This window comes from Passer domesticus, chromosome Z (assembly GCF_036417665.1).
Source record: "Passer domesticus isolate bPasDom1 chromosome Z, bPasDom1.hap1, whole genome shotgun sequence".
In the NCBI taxonomy this organism is placed as follows: Eukaryota; Metazoa; Chordata; class Aves; order Passeriformes; family Passeridae; genus Passer; species Passer domesticus.
Genome location: NC_087512.1, coordinates 54264089 through 54289208, shown reverse-complemented (window position 1 = coordinate 54289208; position 25120 = coordinate 54264089). Strand labels below are relative to the sequence as shown.

At 35.7% G+C, this 25120-nt stretch overlaps 2 protein-coding genes across 2 annotated transcripts in view; both read right to left on the bottom strand.

Moving 5' to 3' along the window:
* Positions 1–25120, bottom strand: part of FBXL17 (F-box and leucine rich repeat protein 17) — a 278120-nt gene that overhangs the window by 45838 nt on the left and 207162 nt on the right. The window lies entirely within an intron of this gene.
* The window catches only part of EFNA5 (ephrin A5), a 521261-nt gene that overhangs the window by 317935 nt on the left and 178206 nt on the right, over positions 1–25120 (bottom strand). The window lies entirely within an intron of this gene.

Below are 25120 nucleotides of genomic sequence, written 5' to 3'. Positions count from 1 at the left end.
TATTTTCTATGCAAATTACTGTTATTTGTATAGAGTTGTAATATATGGGAATGGTCATAAGATATCAATGCCATACTTGAAAGTGCAATTTTTATGAGTATAATTTATTTTTTTTATAATTAGCAAAATCCACATGAGTAAAATGTGACGCTTGTGATGCATCTGAACCAAGACACAATAAAAAGCTTGCAGGTTTAAACACCTAAGATTGGGTTTCTATAAAAGAAGTGAAGGAGAAGTGTAACTTAAATTCTTTTATGGAATTATTTTTATGCTGTATCTTACATTATTGTTTAGAGAGCTTTAACCACTTCAAACTCTAAGTCTGCTCAGCATATTTTTGCCCTTTTTTAGAAACTAGGTTTCTGCTTTATTATAAATATTACTGTATTTCACACTGTCATTCATCTTAGTGTATACTTTGTATGAACCAATAGAGGACAAGCATGAAGAGCTTTTTTTGCACAACTAGCTCTTTGCTAGCATGCCACAAAAACATAACTGCTTTAATTGCTACATTAGGTAGCAATAGGTATTGTCTAGAAGGTTGCTGCAGATATACATCTATGATGAATACATAACCCATTTACACAGCTTTAAAAAAAGAAAACATGCTACGTGCTTTGCACTTAGCTGTTCTGTACTGGGCACAAACTAACACCATCAGATTGAAATACGGCACTTTTTATTTGCCTGACCTGCAAGAATACCTTCAAGCACACCTTAGATCCTACAAATGTTGTTTCCCAAAATGGCTTTACTTTAAAATTACTTCCTTTACTGAAAACCTTAAAAGGCTAATAAAAATATCTGATACAGATCTTTGATGAAACTGCTACCAAGTTCTGCCAGCAAATTTGATTTTTGCCATCACTGACATCCCTGGTTGCTTACAATAGAAGTAGGCATGAACGTGAATAATCCCTAAATCAGCCTGTCTGCCAACTAATCAACTAATCTGCAACTAATCTGCAACTAATCTGAAGTGCTTATGCTGGAGAATATCCATCCTAGGCATGAGTAAGAATGTGTTGTACCTGACTACCACGTCTTTCAGAAGCACCTACTGTCTGTGATGGACCAAATATAACATAACAATAACAATACAGGTCTAAGCAGTTACAGTTTGATTTTAATTCAAAGATGGACCAGGTGCTGCTGGGAAGTGCTCATGATCCTGGCAGAGTGTAGTGTCAGAGCAGCCTGGATTTTTTCTCCCAATGACGCAAGTCCATATCGAGGAAAACCTTGCTGCTTCAGATGTCATCCACAGAAAATAGCAAGAAGACAAGTGCAGTCTGAGTCTGAACTAAGAAGGATATACAAAAGGTGGAGAAAAACATTCTGTGAGAGGATTAGTTATTTGCCAGGTATGAAAATGGGGGAGAAGACAAATGCCCCACTGGATCCCTCTCAGTGAAAGGACAGAATATGTGAAAGAACATCATGAGTGGATCAAGAAACAGGTTTGGAGAATAACTGGGTCAATGTAGCATGAATCACTTTATTTCAATGAATGTAAACAGATTTGGGTTTTGATGCAGAATACAGTAAGTACAGTGCCATAGAAATGCAGTAAATTGGATTAGATACAGCTTATGAATTTATTCAAATACTCTATAGCTATGTTTTACAATTTGATATGTCTTTACAAATCATCAAACTGTCTACCCTACAGCTTAAAAAAATAAACAAAACAAAAAATTGCATTACCAACACTAATAATCAGCAAGTGACTAAGACACATTTTTCTATCTCCTTAGTAGTGATATATTAGTTTAATCTCAACAGTACTGGCAGTGCAATCCTTTCCATATGGACACCCATATGCTACATTACCAGTAACATATCTTCTAGGAAATAGCCATATGTTTCACTTTTAAACCCGCATAATTTGAAGACTTGCTTGTATTTTTACAGTTGTTCTCACTGTGCATTTGAAATACCTGTGGGCGTTAAGTAGTGTGACAATAATTAATGTTATATCGCACTACAGTGCTACAATTGGAAATGCTTCCACACTCTGCTGTTTTCAGCAATGATTTAAAAAACAAAAGATAAATATTTCTTGACTTCAGTGTTGACTCTGCACACTTTCCCCCTCTATTCCTAGGAAGTGGGGTGAGTATTTATGAATGTAACACAAAGCAGACAAAAGAACATTCAGTCTTAACTTTGGTTTACTGAAGGCAATTCACTACTTTGCATCTTGGTGCAGCCACAGCATTGCTCTGGAGTACTGGAGGACTCCAAACATCCATCTTGCCTATTGGGCCAGGCTCAAGCCATGAGAAACTGAAAAACTGTACTGTCCAGGACCAGGCTGGATGAGGACTGTCCTCTCCATCCACTCTCCCTCCCTTTCACATCTGTCTGCTTCCAGCACACAGGAGTGTTGGTCACAAAAGCAGGCTTACATTTTGATCAGGGAATCCATACAATGCTCACACACACACTGGCAAAGAGAACACAATGAATACAATGCAATTGAACTCAATTGAATGCTACTGAATAACTCTCTCTCCTACTTCTGTATAGCTCCGTCTCTTCCTAGGGATAGAGACCTACTGTGGGTATAGGAAAAGATAGTGTGCAGGCTACTAATGGCAGAGAGCATTAACTTAGAAAATTCCTGAGGAAACAGATGTCATGGAGATGAGCTATTTCTGAGCTCCTAAGAAATCCAATTGCAGAGGAACTTCCATGTGATTGAGGAAAAAGTATGTCCTTGTGAAAAAGTAAAATAAGCTTATGGTCTTTTTCATGCCACATTTTACTTGCCATGTCTCAAATTATAACAGGTAACCAAACCCAAACCCAAAACCAACATGTAAAAAAAATGGCAGACTTCTGTTAAAATCTCTTATCCTCCAGTCTCTAGTAACTTTTGCTAGTCTAGGCACTGTAAATATCACAGATGCTTATTAAAGAAATAATTAGGCTGCTATTGACTTTGTAAGATCTTTATAAACACTTTGATCCATTGGTTTTGAAATAAAAATAAAAATAAAAATTGTCCAGTGAAAGAGTCTAATCAGAAGTTCTTTACTGCCACTTGTAAAAACATTTTCACAGCATGACTTTTTTATTGACAAACAATTGTATTTTTTGTGTTGTTTCACTATTATGTCACTATTTCTTGCTTAAATTGCTCCACAGAGAACAAATACGTTTATCAGAAGGTTATTTTGTATGCAATTCATAAAATGGTTAATCTCAGTAATCTCAGTTTTACCCTTACTTAAAAATACACAATCCTTATAAACTAATCATTATGCATTACTAAAAAACCTCTATCAAAAGGTGGATTTAAAAAAGTCAGCTAGTTATTTTTTCAGTTGATTTACACTGTTGTTTATCACTGTTGTTTATGTGAAGTAAAACACATTAGGCTGAAATACCAATCCTCCTGAACAGAGAGCAACCTATCTGTCAGGTAGTGTATTCTCTTTCCTTTCTACACAAGGTGAAAAGGATAATAAAAGTGCAGGATATTAAGAGACAGATAACTTTGCTTCGAAACTGATGTCTCCATCTACACTTTTATCTACTCTGCTCAAAATGAAATACAAGTTTCCAATTAAGGTTGTGATTGTAAACACAATTAACACAAATGTAGAGGTTCTACATTTGAATAATTACAAAAACTTCAGTTACTGCATAACATTGCATATGTATGCATCTTTCTCCACAATGAAAATAATATACCTCAGTGGGGACTACTTATAGCAAGAAATCTGCAAAATTAAACTCTAAATATAGAAATTAAATTTATATAACACAACACTATATCAAACGGGATTTTATTCCTTTTCTTCTGCCCTTGGTTTATGCCAGCAGCAGATGATGAATTTAATTTGAGTTATAGTTCCCACATTCATGCGTGTTTATATACACTAATTCATCACTGCACAGAAAAGCCCTAAAGTATATTAACACAATATGTTATGATTTCAGACATCTGCTTTATTTGAGAACCAGAAAAGATAAATGAGAAAATATTACTACCAATCTCATTTACAATAACTCATTATTTTACTAAAGTAAGACTGAAAAAAAATTTTATCTATAAAATATAGGCATAAAGAAAATTGTATAAAACTGTGTTAACTGCTGATTTTGAATTTGCTTATAGCCTGAGATCCACTTGCATCACACGTCTCCTGATATGTAACTGAAATACTTATTTCAGAAATAAAAATAATTAGCTCAGAAAAACTTGGAATTTACTAGGAGAGAAATTAGGGGGTATCCCAGTCAGTAACAGTCTTTTCTGCCATCTGTGTTATATTCCTACAGTCCAACATACAAAACAAATTGAACATATTCCTGCACTGTTCCTGAATATTTCATTCCTGAATTAAAAAAAAAAAAAAATTAAGTTTCAGTGCTTTTAATTCTGATTATTGCTCTTTCTCCTCAAAGCTGTGTAACAATGTAAAACAGTATCTTTGAAAACTAGAAGTAAATTTACTTGCAGAGCTGACTGCAGAATTCATTTACTAGAACAAAAGAACAGATTACAGCATATAAATACTGCCATGACACACTGATTTCCATATTTAATCATGTCACTGCAGGAAATTTTCTGTGGTAAATTCCAGGCTTCATAATTTTGTATAGTGCACCTAAACATATAGTCAACACGGTCACTTGGAGCAGCAGGACCAACATCAGACCTGCCAAAAATCAGCACTAGGTCTTCAATATCGTGCCCTAAGAGAACACAGGGTAAACAAAGCACATTCCCACCTGTGTCAGTGTGGCCACGTTTCCCTTCTCCTGACCTCAACAAACCAACAAAACCTGAAAAGCCCAATGCCCCACTTCAACATGACCTGCTGTTTTATTCCAGTCAAGTGAGGCAGACGAGTAATCTCAAAGTTGCCAATTTTCTATGAGGTTTTGAGTACTCTGTTCTGAGGAGCCATCAATGCTCACATGGAGGAAACAACTGCAGCGTGACATCAGGGGCTGATGAAGCTGAGCTTAGCACACAAGTGCAAATCCAGAGCAAATCATGCTTCATTAGCAGTGTTCCTCTGAAATATCCATGTAGTGTAACACAGAAATATTAAATAGAACAGAAAAAAATGACGAATCTGAAAGTTTCTTTTCAATATCTTTGAAGTGATGCACAAAAGAGTGGTATTCTTTGACATCTCATAAAATATCAGCTTACAGAGGATGCATATCCAGTTTTAAATAACTTGGGTTTTTTAGTCCAGAGTAAACTGCTCTGTAGTACAGCACGCAGAACAGGTATTTTCTATCTTAAAATGGTTTCAATATTCAAGCTAAGTGATTTTTACCCATCTGATGTTCACATAACAGCAAAATGCAGAAGAATGGCTTAATTCTTCCTTGTCTTTCCTCCTAAATGGTCTGTTGAGCCAGAAGAAAAAGCAGGCATGCATAAAGAAACACAGCAGATAACATCACTGTGTTATCTTGCTGTGTTTCTTTTGTTAGCTGCTTTAAAATTCATGCTAAACAATGCTGCATTGTCAGAAATTATATTTTCACTTCATACCAGTAAATACAGATAATAAATTAAGAAAATTTTCAAGGTATGACATTTTTCATGTCTATTTGCAACTCATACATATCTGTCAATACATATACTGCCTTAGGACACAGCAACACATTCAGGAATGTTGTCTAATGCTGTTCTGTGGTCCCATCAACTGTGACACAATTTCCCACCACTCACAGTATGGCTGCATCTACACCACAACAAGAGATCCATTTTTCATTTTTTAACATGGGGAGGTAGGTAACTCTTTTTGGCATGAAGTAATTGAAACATCAGTAAAAAAATTAAAAATCCCCATAATTTTGGGAGATCAGTGTGAACACAAATCTCAATTATCTTCTAGAATATACCATATTTGTACAAAGAAACACACATATATATCTTAAATTAATCTGATATTCTTATATGGTTGAAGCTATTTATTAGTATAAAACTGCATAGGGCTCTAAGACAGTTTAATGAGTGCCATAAAGTTGTCCTTCCCTAATTCTGAGATACTGTTAAATATTTCCTCAATAGAAATTATGACCATCAAACATTGTCAAATACAAAACTATTCCTTTGAACTTTATGTATATACATTACTTTTATATATATATATATACACGTGCACACACACACACACATCCACAGACACATTTATTTATACATATATGTATGTCCTTCACATTCATTTCCATTATACTAGAAATATAATTTATCCAAGATGCTTAGCATTTCCTAGATTTACAAATCTTGTTTGCCAGTTTTGCAGTTAGTTCACTCTCAATAATTTTCTTTGTGCTGTCCTCAGACACTACATTGGGCCTTTTAAATTTAACAAATATTTTTCCTTATATTTGAGATATTTAACATAGAAGGATTGTGCCAAGGATCTTTTATAATTTAAAAATAATATTGTATTGTACACATATAAGTATATACAACACTTGGAAAATTATTAGAATTTTAGTAATGAGTAACTGAAAGCCATATTTCATGCAGTGATTCATGAGTCATAATCTGTGACAATCATCACATGTACATAAAGGCATGCTGCAATTCCAGATGTTATAAATTCATACAGGTGATGTTTGAATCATAATGATGAGTTTCAAAACGGCTACCTTTTCCATTTATAGCAAACATACATATTTGTAGAACTGACTGGCTCTGAGGTCACATTTAAGGGCAGAGAAAGCCATCAGGTCCTCTGCCTTCTCTCAAGCAGCAGACAGATGATAATGTTTTACCAGTCAACCCTGCTTCAAGTCAGAGGTCACTGGCATAAAATAAACTTTACTGCTGGCTCAGGGCAATGTGTTTGAGAATTCTCACTCACTTTTTGTCCATCATGTTTTCCAGGTCCAGCAATGCACTTTTGCTATTGCTGCCACCTCTGTTTTCAAGGATGCTGACCAACCACAGTGATGACACTACATTCATATGTAAGTAAATAAATAAGGATTCTTTCACAAGACACCTCCATTATTTGTAATTGTTTATGTAATTATAAAATGAAAAAAAAATCAAGATTAAAATCAAGATTAAAATAGGATAAATTGTGCAAGTGTGCATTTTCTTATTCTGTGTATTGACAGGATATTCCAGAAAATTACCCAGACATATTTTTTGTCTGTTTATTTTTCTGTCCCAAAAATAATGTATGTCAATTCATGTTTCTGTTTGATTTTGAGATTCACTGATCAATTTTGTCTCATTTTGCTTTCAGTCTCATCCACTATCTTCTCTAGAAATGAGACTGAGGGTATAATCTTTGTATCTTTCCACCTTCCCAGGCATTATATTTCTTTCATGTTCTTTGAGCATCAAAAAAGCTATTATCTTCCTTATACTGATCCTTTTTTTCCAACAATCTTGTAAGAAAGATTTAACATTAGAAGGATTCCTTGTATCCAGTATGTTCCATATATTCAGGCACAGTCAGATTTAAAAGAGCATCTGAAACATTAACAATTGAAGTTTTATTACAGGGAAGACTTCTGAAGTTGTTTATTTCTCTTCAATATTTCCACAGTCCGGTGTAACCAAACAGATTTTTTCATCAGAAGCAGAAAAAAATTTAAGACAGATTGGAACTCACTGATTTAAATATCTTACAACATAAGGATTAGCATATATTTTTCTCATTGTTAAAAAAAAAAAAGGCAAAAAGAAACAGCTATCTAAACTGAACATGCTGAAAAATCTCAACCACTCAACCAACAGTATGAGTGGCAGAAATTTGTAAAGGGGGAGACAATTTAACCAGCACAAAGAAAACTTTCAGAACTCTGGTAAAAATGCCTCATAATTTATAAAACAATAAGCAAACTAGTAGAACATATTCTGGACCATACACAAAATCCCTCAAGAACAGCTACTTGGGAAAAACCATTCTCAACTAAGTTTAAATATGCACCAGCCTAATGAAACTGCATGCGACCCATACAATAAAAATGTCAGACTTCTCTTAAAATCTCTAATCCTCCAGACTCTAGTAACTTTTTTGAGTTCAAATATGGTAAGTATCACAGATTCTCAAAAACTATTATCTGTGTCATGCCACTGGCATGTTGAGACTGCTGTCTTTCATGCTGACCATGACCACCTCACTGGTTCTTTGTATTTTCCAGTTTCATTCTATTTACCTCTGACCTCCAGTTTGATACATCAAATGTAATCTCTGAAGGGTAAGGACCCCAGAGACTCTTTTATTCTGTTTTTAAACGACATCCAGTGCAAGTGGATTCCCCAGTTTGCTGCCAGAGATTTTGCAGTCACTCACAGTGCTGCAATAAACAGCACAGTAACACAGCAGATTAAAGATTGCTCTTGTGCAGCTTAGTGCAAGTGGGGACAGCAACATCGTGGCAACAGCATTACCACAGGTAGTGAAGGCATATCTTACAGAGAGAGTAACAAATTCAATAAACTGTTTCAAATAAGCAAAAATAAATGCTGTCAGACATTGCAAGTTTGTGTATTCTGTTCTTATACTCTGCCAAACACACTCCTATGCAGCCCTGGAATCCAGCTCTCTACAGAGTATGGGAAACAGAAACCTTGTCAGCAATACAGGTTTTAGATGGAAAAAGACACAAAATGCACTGTCAGACATGGTGAGAGACCAGAGAGTAGTGGTGGTGGGCTCAGACCCAGACCTCAGGAACCCTACACTGCAGCTGGGATGTGCATGATCTGTTGGCCTTAGGTCAGTGTATGCTCTACAGAATCATGAGCTCCTGCACAACCTGCTACCACTGAAGTTTCATAATACTTATGAGATTATTTTAAAATCACATTAATTAAACCGGAAAAGAAAAAAAGAAAATAAAATCAAAGAAACATCTTATGAATTAATGAAGCCTGGTTTCCAAAGGATTTATGTTGTTGCTGATTTTTTAATTGCATTATGGTAAGACTCTAGGAAAAAACCTCTATTATTTTATGTATGAAAAGAACCAACATAGGAAGGAAAAGCCATTAATGAGTAAGGAACTCAACCAGAACAGAAATCCTTTCTGAGGTTGAGGTACTCTGACATTCAATACAGCATTCATTTTAACAATTAGAGCATTCATAGTAGTTATTTTTACCTCGATCTTTGAACATCTAATAAAAACTGGCATACAGCATTTTGGACACGTTGATGATTGGGGCAACTATTGGTGTTTCTACATTTCACCCAGAAGATTGTTTTAACAAAATTTATTGGAACTTTAAACATCTGAGACTTATCTCAAATTCATTGAAGACCTAAAAGGTAAGTGTGTTTGTAGGAGGGCCAAAGCAGAAGCAAATTTGCAAGCGAACACAGTGACATGGAACACTGTAAATCCAAACACACAAAAGTGAGGCAAAATTAGTACTAGTTAGGTTAGCTGCTTAATTTCATCCTTCATGCCTCATGTGATGATGACAGAATGGTAATTAAGCATGAGATCCCAACAAACCCCTGTCACACTGAATGTGCAGAATAGATTGCTTTTCACTGAATGAAATTTCTCACTAACTTAAAAATACACTGTTATTTTTGCACACAATATGCTTTTATGCTTACAACCTAGGGATATGGTAACACACCTACTGTGTTTTCTTTGCAAAAATTAAGATCTGACGGTATGTCCATAATTATACTGTGAGCTAGATTGAACTGTATTATCATCACAATTTTACACACAGGAACTGAGATGAAGATTAAAACCAGAAATGGCCAGAGGGTTGAAACTATCAAACAATGCTGAAGTGCCTGGCAACAGAAGTTTTCAACATAGCTCATGAGAGCATCCTGATTTCACCTATGCACCCTGAATACAGTACGTCGGTACACTGGGACACAGAGGGGCCTGTAAAAATCTAGATGCCTTGCCCAGTACCACACAGTAAGCCTCTGGCAGAGGCATGCAGCAATTCAGCTCTCTGGCAGAGCACTTGGCTGTCTTAGCATGACACTATGCCTTTTTCTACAGTCTCCAATTCATTCACCACATATCTTCCAACTTCGGCAATAAAAGAAGCAGATGTACTACAGACATCTGTAGTATAATCCTCATTGCAGCCCTAATGTGTCCCCAGTACACATTTGAATTTGTCCTGTTCAAAGGAGAGAATGGAATGCATTATGCAACAGATATTTAAAACCTATCCTGCAATGTACACCAAATAACCATGCAACTAATCATGCAGAACTTTCTTCACCAGTGCATTAATCTTAAGAAGCACTTGGAATCTTAAAGTTAAATAAGCTTTTTTTTTTTTTTTTTTTTTTTTTTTTTTTTTTTTTTTTTCCCTGGTGTGATTTGTGGAACTATAAAATTAAAACAATCCACAGCTACCACCAATGGTTCTCATACAAACATGCAACAACTTGTTTCTCCTTCTTGAGACTAAGCTGATAAAAAACTACAGGATTCAGGAGGAATATGCTCTAGTGAGCATGCATCCCCACTCCCCATTCATTGCCACCCCCACGCTCTTTTCTTGATGTTTCTACTTCATGTTTTTCCCCTATTTCATTGATCAACTCCTGATTCCTATTTCCAAACATTTTCTGTCCTTTTTTTCCTTCAACCATTTCAAACTGTTGCCTTATCTTTGTAGCTCTAACACCTACCCTCACTTTGATTTTATCCTCTTCTGTTTCCAGCAAAAACTTTCTGCTTTTTTCCCAGCATTTTTCTGCATGGCTTCTCCCTTGACATCCACTTTGAATGTGTCTGATCATTCCTCCTTACAGATCCAGAGTGCTGGATGGAGGAGTGCATGGTGCACAGGAAGTATTTTCTTTGCTGGTTTCTCCCACTGGACAAATGGTTTGTTACTTCACAGTTGCCAACAGCAGATGAGAGAGTCCTTAAAGGTCTGTGCCCTTTCTCCAGACAATTTAAATAGAGAACTGTAAAGGGATACATAATACCCCCTACAGACCAAACACTGCCAACCTCTGACAGGTATTCTATGAATATATGCAAACATATACTTACAATATAGGCACATGTGGATGAATTTTTACAAGGAGAGAAATTACACTGACCCTGACTTCAAACTTCATCCAATTTCAATGTCATGACAGCTACTCTATGAAATTAATTTATTAATGGTTCACGTGGACAAAACAACATAATTTAATTATTGAAAACTGCTGAACTGTTTGAACAAATATTTTCCAGAAGGTTAAACTGAAAAATATATCTCCCATGGAGAAATTATTCCCAAAGGTGTGGACAAATTGCAAAGGCATTCAAAACAGGCATCTAATGAAGAATGCCAGTCACAGCTGTGGAACACACTATCCCCTACAACTAGGAAACTATTTGTAGTATGTTATTGATAGTATTACCTATTGAATAGAAAAATGGTAGAAATTTACCATATTTTTCTTACCCATCATTAAGAAAACACTTACTGTCAAGTAATTTATGATTTAGTAAGTTACATTTTCACATGATACAACTGAGGAATGCAATAAAAGGAAAGGCATTGTCTTGAAGCATGCCACCAACACTGCTTCACCTCCTCTAAAGAACTTGAAAGTATTACAAAGTGTTGAATCTCCTAAAAGGAGTAACTGCAGCTGAAAGCCATTAGTGTGCAATGCGATAGCAGCCAGCGTAGGAGATGAATGAGACCATCCTATTGATAAGGTCACAATCGATCTGAGGCAGATTTTTTAAATTAGTAAAATGTTGCAGCACTTAAAAAGTGTCACTAACAGCTCTTCTCCATGAAAAATGCTCCAACTTGTCAGAAAGCTGTTATTTATTATTTTAAACAAAAAAAAAAAAAAATTGCCTCATAGTGATAGAGGGTCATGTGTGACTTTTGTTGAAAGTGAGCTTAATTTTCTGAAGATAATATTCAGATCTGTACTCATAAGTTTCCTCTATAACTATTCTTAGAAAGATGCTCTTCAAGAGTCATACGAACTGCTAGGTTAGAGGCAAGGTTGGTCAGACCCTGGCAGAGGCTGGACAGAGAAGCCATGGAGGCCTTACTCCTGGCAGTGTTCAAGGCCAGGTTGGATGGGGCTCTGAACAACCTGATCAAGTGAAGTGTCCCATAGTGAGAGGGTCTTCAAGGGCCCTCCAATCCTAAACATTCAATGACTCTATGATACATTCAGATTGAAAAGATACTAAAGATAACTATTTTTATGTGTGTATATATATACACACATATATATATACACACATACACACACACATATATATACATGTATGTATATTTACATGTATGTGTATGTATGTGTAGTATTGCATTTTATTTAAATGGTATGCTCTGTCTCACCCCTCCAAAATGTATGGTATATCCCAAGTCTGTGGTCCTGCCCTGAAGCATCCTGTATCTGTTATTCCATTGGCACAAACTTGATTCTGCGCCCACTTTCAATCTACCTCTTAAACCATGCGAGCAAGACCAGTCGCTCTCTTAGCCTTTCTCCTCTCTTAGCCCTTTTTTTTCCCCTCTTCTCCCTCCCCTAGGCCTTTTCCCTCTCCCCCTCCCTCCCCCTTCCCTCCTTCTCCCTCAGTAACCATGGTGTTCCCGGGGATGGGACCTCCAATAAACCCTCATCTAATCAGCATCCTCAGAAGCCCTGTGGAGTCTCCTTGCCTGCCTGCTGCTGCCAGCCAACTCACAGCCTAGGGGGCCCTCCAATGACTCCCCGGGGTGCCCCTCCCTCTAAACGAACGGCAATATGTATGCATGTAAAAAAGGTGATAGCCAACTTCAACTTCTTCAGAATAAGAAAAACTGCATAAGGAATGCTTAGAATGGCTTGGCCATCCAATCACTTCCAGTACTTCAGCATACAGGATGGTGAGCTGAAAACTGAAAGGATTATGACCTCATGGTAGTTAAAACAAAAAAGTAGATGCTCATCCTCAGGGCCTTTCAAACAAAGGCTGTTCCTACGAGTTGTAAAGCACCCGTATCCTCCATTGTATGTCTCTATGCTCACACCATGAAGTGTTGAGAGCAATATGGTAATGATGTTCACACAGCCAGTGTGAAAAACCAGATCATTTGAGAAAGAGAGAAGCATAAAGGAGTGGAATACTTCAGTTTTTTAATGCAAATTGACCTAACCTTTTTTCATAGACTTTAGAATTTTTCTCAAACACTACAGCTCCTGTTAAGCTGGTGCTTTTCAAGTTTCCTTTAAAAATATGTTTTTGAACACCAAAGAAGGATGAAAATGCCAATGACCAAGGTCATACAAGGACACAGTTTCTGACTGAACCCAGGCACTAACAGTGAATAAACTCCAATACATTAGTAGACATAAAAGCTGTGGTGCAAAGCATATATTCTGGAATAACAAAACACTAAGTGTTTATATATGAAAGAGAGAATAAGCATTAAATACAAAATGTATGTCTACTGTCCCAGCTGTATTTGAAAGTCTCTCTTCCTAATGCTTAGACTTTTCAATTCTGCGTTTAAGTTATTTAACAAATAAACTTAACTCACTGAATCACAGGTCCTTAATTGTTGCCAGTCTCAACTGAGAAATGGCATACAGCTGAGTCGACCTGTTTTTTAAAAGAGGAACAATTCAACAGTAAATAAAAGCAAAATGGGACAAACTTTTTCTTGAAAGCTTACAGTGTAAAAGAGGACCTGTTTATTAAAAGAGGAACAATTCAGCAGTAAATAAAGGCAAAATGGGACAAATTTTTCTTGAAAGCTTATAGTGTAATTACTGTTTTCATGATACTTGATCTTTGTGTAAGTCATTTAAAAAGGATAAAAATATGCATACAGCATGTGGCATGGGTACAGTTCATACTGGCAGATCCAGATATGCATATATTTGGAGCATACTTCGTCTTAAATCTAAAAGAATTTTAGATTGCATTAGGAAAAAACACAAAATGTACTGCTACATTTAGAGTAATGAACAGTGTACTAAAACTAAGACTATAATTCTAACACAGCTTCCTGTTAATGTAAGGTAACAGCAACTGTAGGTGATAAAATAAAAAATTAATGAAATGGTAAATTTACTAACAGTATCATTTACACAGCTCCAGTGCATGTGCTAAATACTTTGTTGAGTACTTTCAGAAGAGTAAGCACTGACACTATTTAAATTTCATTATGTTAGGAATATAGTTAGTAATTCGTGGAAATAAACATTGTATAAAAATATATGTGTATGAAATAAACTGTGGAGGGCAGGGGAAGAATCCCTTTTTCCTTCAGGTTGGGAAATCTAGGCAACCACAAAACCACGGAACCTCGGCAGATGGACATCACGGCATTTGCATCCGAAAGGGGAGTCCATCTGCACCCAGGATGAGCGTTCAACAGCACCTATGCCCAAAGAAGCCAGGTGCTCATGGCCCAGACAAGATGCCTATCTGAGGAGACCAGGACCACCAACACCATGAATTTGAATGCCAGATTCCGGGAACCAGGGAAGTGGATCCTTCTATTCCCGGACGGAGGCTTTGTGCAGCCCAAGCCAGAGAAAGAAAACAACTTGAATATGAAGAACTCAGAAGGAAACAAAGACTTCTGCTGCAGGCCAAATAAACTGTATAAGAACTGCTGCCTTGAAGCAGTTGGTGTGGACAGGGAGGTCTAGGTGCCAGTTGGTCCTTTCCTCACGTTCACCCGTATCACTTCCCGGGGGTGATACGCTGGCCGTTTTGGTGGTGGCTGTCGAGACTGTTTTTACGGTCACGAAATAAATTTTATTTTTCATATTTTTATTAAAATTGGCTAATTTGCATTTTTCATTTATAACAATTATAAATACAAAATGTGTAAATAACACAAAATTTAAAATTCTTGTGTAAACAACTGAACTATGTCAAGACTACAGTATAGCATTTACTTCACCATGTTGCAACTTGTTAGAAAATGCTATAGCCTGAAGAGTAGCAGGCTGGGGTTAGAATTAACCTTGCTCTACAGATATGTTATTTCCTTTTTATATTCTTGTGAAGAATGTGATCCTAGTTATTCTAAGATGCAAGACTTATTGGCCTATTGGTCTGGTAAGCAAATAATGTACTTAAGGACCTGAAATCCTCACATTTAATTAGCATGGTATCTTCTTGTCTGAGTGCAATAAAAATGAACTATAACTAAAGAACACTTCATGTGCAAATATGTATTCTGCATGCAAGTCCTACACCATTAATCCCAGTGATGTTCTCTGTTGAGTGTCTTCTCACAGTCAAGAATCAATGAAGCTAGGTCCTACAAGTTGAAGTTAACAATTTCTGAAAGCAATAAATGTTTCTCAAATTCAGACTCAACTAAAAAAAATTAAACTAAATGGTTTCAAGGGAACTGTATGTTCCCTTAAATTCAAGCAAATATTCAAATGACTAATCAAAAGTATTTTCTATTGTAATTCTGTGAAAGAAAAAAATATCTTGAAATCAGCATGACAGACCTGCCTCTTTAGTTCCTTCTTAAATTATGGGAGCCTGGTGTGGAAGACCTTAATCAAATAAAATGTTAAGTATACAGCATGAGGACATGTGAAGGATGTTTGCTCCATTGAGTTTTTCAATTTCAAAGAACTATCAGAATAATAGTAAACCCTGAAATTTACCATGTAACCAACAGCAATAATAAATATCATAGTTTGAGAGAAAAACTCTGTATCCATATGATAGTATATCAGTGTATATTTGATATAAATTATGTGTTTAAAGTGTTGTAAGTTGCACTGCAAAATGCAGTGAAGGAACTAGGACACTTTTTACCAAACTCAATTATTCTTATCTACATGTCATAGAATCATAATGGTTCCTTCTCACTCTTCTGATTCCACGAATCTTCAGTCCTTTCTGTACAGGGTCTCAAAATGCAGATGTTGTGAGCACCCAGTTGGCTTGCACCCAAGTTCCTTCCTGCATCTAAAGGATGCTCCAGACTACTGATCTTGTCACCCTACATTCCCATAATTACTCCACTGCACACACAAAGGGTCCAGGTCTGCTGTGATTAATTAACTGATGAGAAAAACTCATTCTAAGGAAGTACAAATCCAGTGGACTCTTCCAAGGGCTCAGTGGCACAGAGAAGGAAGACAGGACCAGTCACGACACTGTGACGACAAGAGCAGGGCTCTGGAGTGTCAATGCTCAGGATTCCGGTTGGATACCTTGCACAGTGGCCCTGGCATGAATCCCACCACCACAATGGAAAGAGAGGAGATTGGCGACCTGGGTGGAGTCGCCTTTACACAAGTCCTTTTCCTCTATTAGGGAAAATCTCAATAGAACTTTTGTGAGCAATTTCTGATGGGACTTTGGAGCTCTTGAAGGTTGCATGAAGACATTCTTGTAGGGTTTCACTACATGCTTCTCTTCCATCAAGATCAAAACTATCTGCTTGCTCAGGATCCCACTACAGTGACTGGATGACAGCAAGTTGTCTGAGCATTTTGAGGGGGACTCTTAAAAATGTAGAAAAAATTGTGTTAGGAAAATAGTGCATATGCATTTTGCCTCAAGAGATCATGGTTTATGAGTATTTGACATAGTTCAATTACTGACAAATAACAGCTTTTTCTGAAACTGTATGGGTTTTATCAACTGTCACCATTATCTTGACTTTCGTGTTTTTATAAATGTATAGGATGTTAATTAAACTCATAAATAAGGGTAGTGAAAAAATCATTGCACTAATTTCTACGAATACAAAACCCACAAATTAAATTATTTAAAAAGTTAGGAAAAGACTGCAAATTTTACCTCAAAAAACATTAAAAGTTAATTATGCTTTCTAATTAACAGAAATGCAGAGCACAGATAAAGCCTCTGATGACAAGTCTTTCCTCAGGCATCAAAAGCTCTCTTTAAACATGGTGTACTGATGAGCTACGTAACAAAAAAGAGGGTTAGCTGTAGCTTTTCTGTTTTCTTGCACTGATATAAAGACGACAGAATATCTAAGTAACTGTTTACCACACAGTGTGGGGTTGCTTTGCTCCTTATTTCTTCATCCCTGCAAGCCTTGTAACATGACCTGAAAGACCTCAATTTACATAAAAATAAGGCACTACTGCTTTTACACGGGTACCCCCAGTTGCAACTGTGCAGACAAGAGTTTTAAAACTCATAATCTTTTCTTAGGTGGATTTGGTCAGGGATGACTGGCTAATTGGGGGAAAACACATGAAAGCACCTCAAAATCCAATTAGCACTTTGTTGCAATTAAATAGCTTTGCTATTCTATGGAGATATGGCTTTGATCTTGCACTGAAAAGTGTCCTTTCTTAAAGCTGATGTTTTGACTTTTTTCCTCAGTAATTAGTGCTAATTGTAAAGCTATTCCTGACATGCTATAAACAGTATTTTGTTGCGTTTGACACAATGACCTTAAATCAGTGTTCTCTTTTGTCTATATTGTACTGGTTTATTATTGGCCTAGCTACTTTACTCATTATTAAATGCACAATATGTAAAACATGTTAGTCAGATGAAACAAATTACTTAGGTTTTAGAGCTTTTATGGATACCTTCACTGATAATATTAAAACTTTGATTCCACTGAAACAGAGGAGACAATGCAGAATAATAATAAATTACAATTACACTGATTTGCTCTTTTAATTTTTTTTCATTCTGAACTGGAAAATATGAGTTTTGATTTATGTCTGTTGTTTTGGGTTTTTTTTCCAGTCGACTCTAAGAAGTACACTGAATAATGAACTGATCAAATAATTCTTATTCCAGTTGTCTTGACTACTATTCATTCCCTCTAAACTACACTTCTTATAGCTACGAGTGTACTGGCTGTATAATTGACCTCCAAAAAAGAAGAGCTAGTTAAAACATATGTTTTGATCTCAAATGCAAACTCATCAACACAAACATATGAACTATTTTATGCACTAATATTACACTTGATGGGAAAAATGTTCCACTACTTTTTTTTTATTTCATTTTAAGGAATCTCTCACAGACACAGAACTTTAAAAGAAAAGAAAACAAAAGCAACCTTCTTTTCTTTTGTTCCAGCTACTGCAAAGCAGTATTTTGATGAAGATACTTATTCACATTTTAATTATGCTGCAGCTGCAATGTTTAGATTAAAATATAGAGATAAACACTTCTATTTAGATACAAGACACTTTTTCTGAAAAATAGAACCCCTTTCTGAAAAAAATAATACCAACCATCCTAAAGCATTTGTGAACATCACAGTGATTTTTGTTGGCTTTTTGTATGCATGAAGCTGACAGAAAGGCAACTGGTAGTTTCTATTGTTTGTTCTTCTCCTTGTCTCTCTTAATTCTGCAATTCAAGAATTAATTCTGCAATACAGAAACATAACTGTGATGTCCACCTGACTCAGGCCAAGAATTCAAAACAGATCTTACGTTTTCAGATAGTAACTTGAACACTCCCATACATACAATATTCAATATATTATCTTTCTCAATTTTCCCTAGTGGGATTTGATTAGTATAAAATGCTTAAACACTAAGAATGTGTTTAGCTAACTGTGAAAAATAGTGATGAATCTTTAGAAAGGGGTGAGAAATCCAGCTTTGGGATACAAGACAGAAGCTTTTTCTGTATTTCTTACAGAGGAACCAATGTACAACAACAACAGAACAAGTAACAAACTTTGTATTTCTTTTTCTTAACCTTATTAATTAAAAAATACTACTTTTGTCTTTTCTATGCCAGGAGTTGAAAAAAGTATCAATTAATTAATAATTAAACTCACAGTCAGAGCATGGGTTGAAAGTCAGGAGAATTGTGAATCTCAACAGCAATTTCAGTATTCTCAGTTTACCACAGTCCTTTGACCTATTATTTTTGATGTGCTTGAGACAACTTTCACCTGCTGTGGTTATCAACTTGATACGCTACTGAGATTTCAGTTGTGGCAATCCAAACTTGTATCAACAACTAGCTGAGGGCAAAGTAGCTGCTGCTTTGCAATGGCATTAAGTGTCACAGTGCCATGTGCCACTGAACAGAATCAGAGGAATATACATTTCCAAGTCAGCCAGGTAATTTAACTGTTGTTCCCACTAAATAGTTCTACACAGACTACAAAAGTTATTGTTTTAGTAACATAGTTAAACATACAAACCTCAGGCAACTGGATCAATATTTTAATGATCTGTTTTCAGGGTTGAAAAAACAATTATAAGATCTGCTAGATTTTGAGAAAAATATTTATGTTAGCTCAGAAACATTTTTGCCATCTACAAGCTTTGAATAAGTGACTGAACAGTCAGCTAAACATTTATCCCTAAAAAGAAAAGACAAAGCATTTTATACTGAGGTTACTCACAAAAAAGGCAGATCATATTAAGGCCTAATCCTGCACTTTCTGACGTCAATGGGATTCTTGCCACTGGTCTCAATGGAAAAAAAGAGGGCCATTAAAATATAATTTTACTTTTAGTCAGTCTTAATTATACAATGATGGAATGATTCATTCAATTGTTTGATTCATAACATTTTAGCATTTACAAACATGATTAAAACAGCTTTGAGATACTAATTAAATTTTAGGGGCATCTTTTAAAATCACATCTAACTATTAACTCTAGTAACAAGCATTAGAACAAAACCTAAATGGCATACATTCAGTTTGGAAGCTACAGGTGCGTCACTACTAATGACATATACGTTATACCACTATTCTAAAAAACCAAATGCTTTGACAGAGTAATGAGGAGGCTGCCAGGCCCTCACCTGCTTTTTAGCACCTTGTAGCAAACTTATAAATGGCAAACACTGAGACTGTATCCAAACTGTAGTGTTATAAACTCTTTGCAAATATGAAAAGAAGGAAGCTCTCTCTTTCCCCAGTGTTATTACCCAATCCAAGTCTCCACCATTAAGAATGTCTGTTGACCAGCAAGCACTTTGCAAAACATCTCTCTGAAAAACTCATCGCAAGATTAGTTAACTCTACTGACATGCTGACTTGCAAGGTTGATAATCAGCCACAAACAACATTTTTGCCTGCTAACAACAACAGAAATTAGTCTTCATTATTTTCCAGTCCTCTCACTGACTATAGTCAAAATGGATTCAAAATAGCTACTGCCATGTAACAAAAGAACGTTAAACGTTCCCCAATTAGGCAGACCTCTTATTAGATAGGTGGCACATAATCTTCATAATCTTGATATAAATGACTAAAAATAAAATTACTATAGATTGGTATTATGCAATCTAGTGCTTTAAATTGAAGTGGTAACTTGCATTTACTCTGGAACCTTTACCAAAATCTAACACAACACAAAAATGTAAGGAATAGGACTTTTTTTTCCTAGTTGAGTGGCAGTGCAAGCAGGTCTAAGAAGACTCAAAAAAACCCCCAAAAAAACCCAACCCTTGGTAGCCAAGAGATTCTCAGAGGAAGAGTGAAAACACCAGTGGTATTCAGCAAAAGCTGTAACAAGGCTCTGCAGTGCACAAGAGAATAATGTCCTTTCTGGGACCCACAGAGGGGTGCTCTAAAGAAGGGACTACACCAGCTCAATGCCACTTTTGTCACAAAGCTGATAGGTACTAACTCATTAGATTAGAAATAACTGACCAAGTACTGTGAAATGCTTAATGCTGTGATATCTACATATCGTAGAAAATTCTGTAATACTACTGGGATCTTGAAAAATGGTAGAAAAAGCCACATACTGCCCAGAAAATAAAATTGAATTGCAATTCAATTAATGAGTAATATGTGAATGCCAAGAACCAAACATGAGTAAAGTGGGTTATAAAGAGGTCCAATAGCCTCCTCCTATATTGCACCAGGACTTTCCAAAATGTTGCAACACTGCACTTTAAATCTCAAAGTCAGATTTTTTAAGCCTTAGAAGTCAGATCTTACTGAATTGCAAGTGAAATGCACACTGTAGTCTGCCAACTTTTGCATATCCCAAAACTGATGATCAAGCAAGCTACAGCCTCCTAAGAAACCTAGGAAATAGTTTAAAGATGAGGCTTTTTACTGTGAAAACAATCTTTAATTCCTTAACTAAAAGTCTGGCTGTAATCAGTCACCTATCCTACCGACACAGACAATGGGTTTAGCAAGAAACCTTCTCAGGGTGAGTACTCCCTAAACACTGAATGGTATTTTTTCTGAAATATTTCAAGGTAAAATACAGAAGGCTGTTTACCATATATTTACTTAAATAGCACAAGAAAAATTACATTAAAATAAATATATGCATTTAAATAAGCCTGGGGAGAAAGAAAGAAAGAAAGAAAAGTTGCCCCACAAAGTTGGGCAGAGTATGTACTTTTGTCAGAAAGAAAAGGGAAGGTACTGTATTTTAAGCACCTATAACTATCTTGTAATGTTCTGGCATGGAAGCACCACAGTTACTGCCCAGACATGTTTCACAAACAGACTTCTATTTTCTACTTAACAACTTGTTCATGAAAAAACTCCCTTCATATATAAAAAGAAATGCACTGTGCCACTCTTGAATAGCTAAGGAATGTCAGGCACCACCTTATTAACATTTACAAAAGGAAAACATGATGGAAACACAAGGGAATAAAGAAACTCTCCCCTTTCCTCATATTGCACATTCCTTCCTGTATTTACTCAAAACCAATGGAAAGTATTTTAGAAAGTAAGAGTTTAAGATCTGTTTTGCCATATGTTAAGTCCTACTGTTTGGTATTTATTTATCTTTTAGTACCTGTGGCAATGGGTAGGCAGTGAACTGTGAATGTTGCCCTAGCTAGAGATTAAAGAATTTCAGTGTGTTTGGACTGTTAGTATGATCCATGTTTTGATAAGCACTTTTATGCATTCCATGCTTTCACAGCAGTTTTATTTAACCAACAGCACCAAAAATGAAATGTTGCTTTTGTACAGTTAAATTGCATTCCCAATTTCTTGGCAAATGGTGCATAATGCAAATCATAGGTATAAAAACATAGAAAATATGACACATGTCATAGTCTAACTTAAAAACATAACAAAATAAACTATGTGTTTCCTAAGTCATATACCTATTTAAATTAAGTTCTGATGACAGAGGATACAACCTTGTTTAATAAAGGGAATGACCAGTTACACAAATAGGCTTGTCCCACATTTTAACTCCCTCACAGTGTTTTTACATATTTATCTGGCTACCAAGCTGTGAACAGCTGAATCTCTCCCCAGGAGGAATAAAAACCTTTTCCTCATGAAGCGCTTTGGATGCAAACACATTGATGCTTCTTGGACACACTTCCTAACTCCAGAACCACATGGTAGTACCTGATCCTCAGCACTCTCATTGCATGTCCCTCTAAAAGTAGGACGGCAACAAATTTATGTTGCTCTATCTGCAGGTCCTAGTTCAGGACAGGGACTTGCTGGAAGTAACAAAAACTGAGCCAATATAGTGACATATAGTCTTCTGTATTCAAACTACAGGTTACAAAGAAACATATTATTTGAAGCTTCTCTTTCAGGTTCAAAATTGTGTTAATAAAACTTCAGGGCATACCAGGCTCGTTTATTTTCCTACGACATGTGCCAGAAAGAACATTACAGGAGACTACATTTTTCAGCTGCTGGATTTTAGTTTAAAACAAAAGAAGCTTAACCAAACAGTCCATTAAAAAACTTTGAAGAATGAAAGTAAAATACAATTCAAAGGAACATTTTCATCTTTTGATAGCTGGCTGCAGAGCACATAAACAATATATATATATATATATATTTACCTCCACAATTATTTTATCTATTTGGTTGCCTTTAATACCCGAATTTATGTAAGATTGTTTTGGAAACATTTGTAAGACATTTATGGAAACATTTAACACTAACACTTACCATTTAACACTAACATTTATGGAATAAAAAACCAGTGACATGTTAAATGCACAAATTTGTGTGGATTTGCTTTAATGCAAAACAATTGCAGAGTCATTTCTCAGCTGTGCTGTGGTCTGACACATGCTCTTCTGCATGTTTTTCAAGTTACTCTAAAGAAAGCACAATATTATGACAACATTATATTTTATGCCATTTGGTGTCCACTTGAGAGACAATGGTACAAGGATCTCACCTCTCAGTGGAGGTATCATTGGTTAAACAGCAATCTTTTGTAAATGTATGTTTGATTTTACAGTTCTAAAGCCCCTTGGTCCATATTTAAGGATCAGAAATGTTGCTATGAACTTTAGTATGTTCTAATGAAGTGATAAGTGTTTTAACAGAAATTCAAAGTTTGTAGAAATATTTGCTGTATGCCATATTTATTTCTACAACCAGAAGTTCTTTAGAAATCACTAGGTTCACCCATCACAGTTTATTTCTAATTACCAGTCAACTGATGGACCCTGCAGACAACACTTCTGTAAGTGGATCTTAATTACCATGTGTAGTGATGATAATGTCACTCAGAAATAGACCACAATCCATCTTCCTATGATATTTAATGGATTTCTACAAAACAGCCTGAACGTACAGAAGGGTGATGAATTATACTAATGACCTGTATAGCCTTTCCAGTTAAAGTTCTGTCATATTTCCGTTATAAAATGTCTTTACTTTCTACCTGCATCAGGCATAAATTATTAGATGTATAATTTGTGAATGTTAGCTTTTAAATAATAAGCACCTAGAAAGTCACGAGATGGAGTAACAAGCAGTATTAACATGAGAAGGATGAATTTTAAAATTCCTCTAAAGAACTAGTAGCTCCTGACCCAATCATTAAACTGTCAGGCAGAAATCCTTACAGGAACAAATATTTTTCAAGAAGTACCTCCATCTTGATGCTGACATTCTTTAGATTCACTAGACATCTTTCCATCTTCCTTGCATAACAATTTTCCCCCTGTTTTTGATGTAAGGAGATTAATACACTCAAATACAGGACTGAAGCTAAGCTGAGATTCCACACCTAAAGCCAGAATCTGCAGAAATTAAGTATCATCAGACATGCTAAAGAATCTGCAATTTTTAATATTCTGGGATATACACATCCTTTGAAATAGATGGGGCCATACATATTTACCTCAGTTTTAAGCATATTCATGGGAAAGAAAATTAAAATTTACAAAAAATTCTAATAACTTGTAACATTAAATTTTAGTGAGAAAGAATCAAGAGGGAAACAAACTGAAGCAATCCAAACAAAAGGCCCACTTGCTATAGTTTACTGTTGCAGACTTAGCCTTAAGGCATTTAAGAATTCATCTTGAATTCTGGCACTTATATATCAAGTCAGTTGAGGGTTCTCTATTTGAAACTCAAATCCTGGTTAATTAATAAACAATAAAAAGGTCACATTAACACTTCTGGCTCAGCTTGCCTAGTTAGCACATGTCCCTTGCAAAACAGGTTATACATGCAACAGTTAGAATCATATGAAAATACTGCATCTTCATTATTGCAGATGTAATTTTTACAGAACATCTAGGACATGCTAGGAAAAAGTACTAGGGTGCTAACATACTAAAAACCCAAAGTAACATGTCTATTTCAATTTAGGTCCATATCCACTCCAGACTGCACTGTCACAGAAATAGTCCCAACCAAAACAGATATGTGGTAGAAACTGGTAAATTAATCTTAAATAGTCAGTATGATATATTGAAGATTACACAACTGCTGTTAGGTGTTTTTTTTATTTATTTTTTTTTTGTTTGTTTTTGTTTTTGTTTTTTTTGTGAGACAATAAATGACAGTATTTAACAAATAGAGGGTTTAGACCAGGACATAAAAAGTTGTAACTTCTCTCTCACTATACCACCCTTCCTTCTTCATCCTAGAAAGATAATCAACCACGAAAGTAGAACAAATTAACTTTTTTACGGAACCAGAACAAATTAACATGAAGCATATTATAACTCACTGTGTCATTACAGCAGGGTAAAAACCAATTCCTTCTCAAGCAGTTTTGCAAATGTCAGGTCTCTTGTTAACCACATGGACAATTTTAAATCAAAAGGGTCAAAAAGGAAATTGCTAAAAAATAAACCACTGCACCCCAGTTTCACATGAAACTAGGTCTATCCATGTGAAACAGGTTTATCACAAATTCTTGTGACAGCATAAAGATGACTGATAAACTTCAGTGACCAAACTAATTGAAAAAAAGATGCTTCAGTCTTGTGATCAGATTTCTGTTTTTGAAAGATT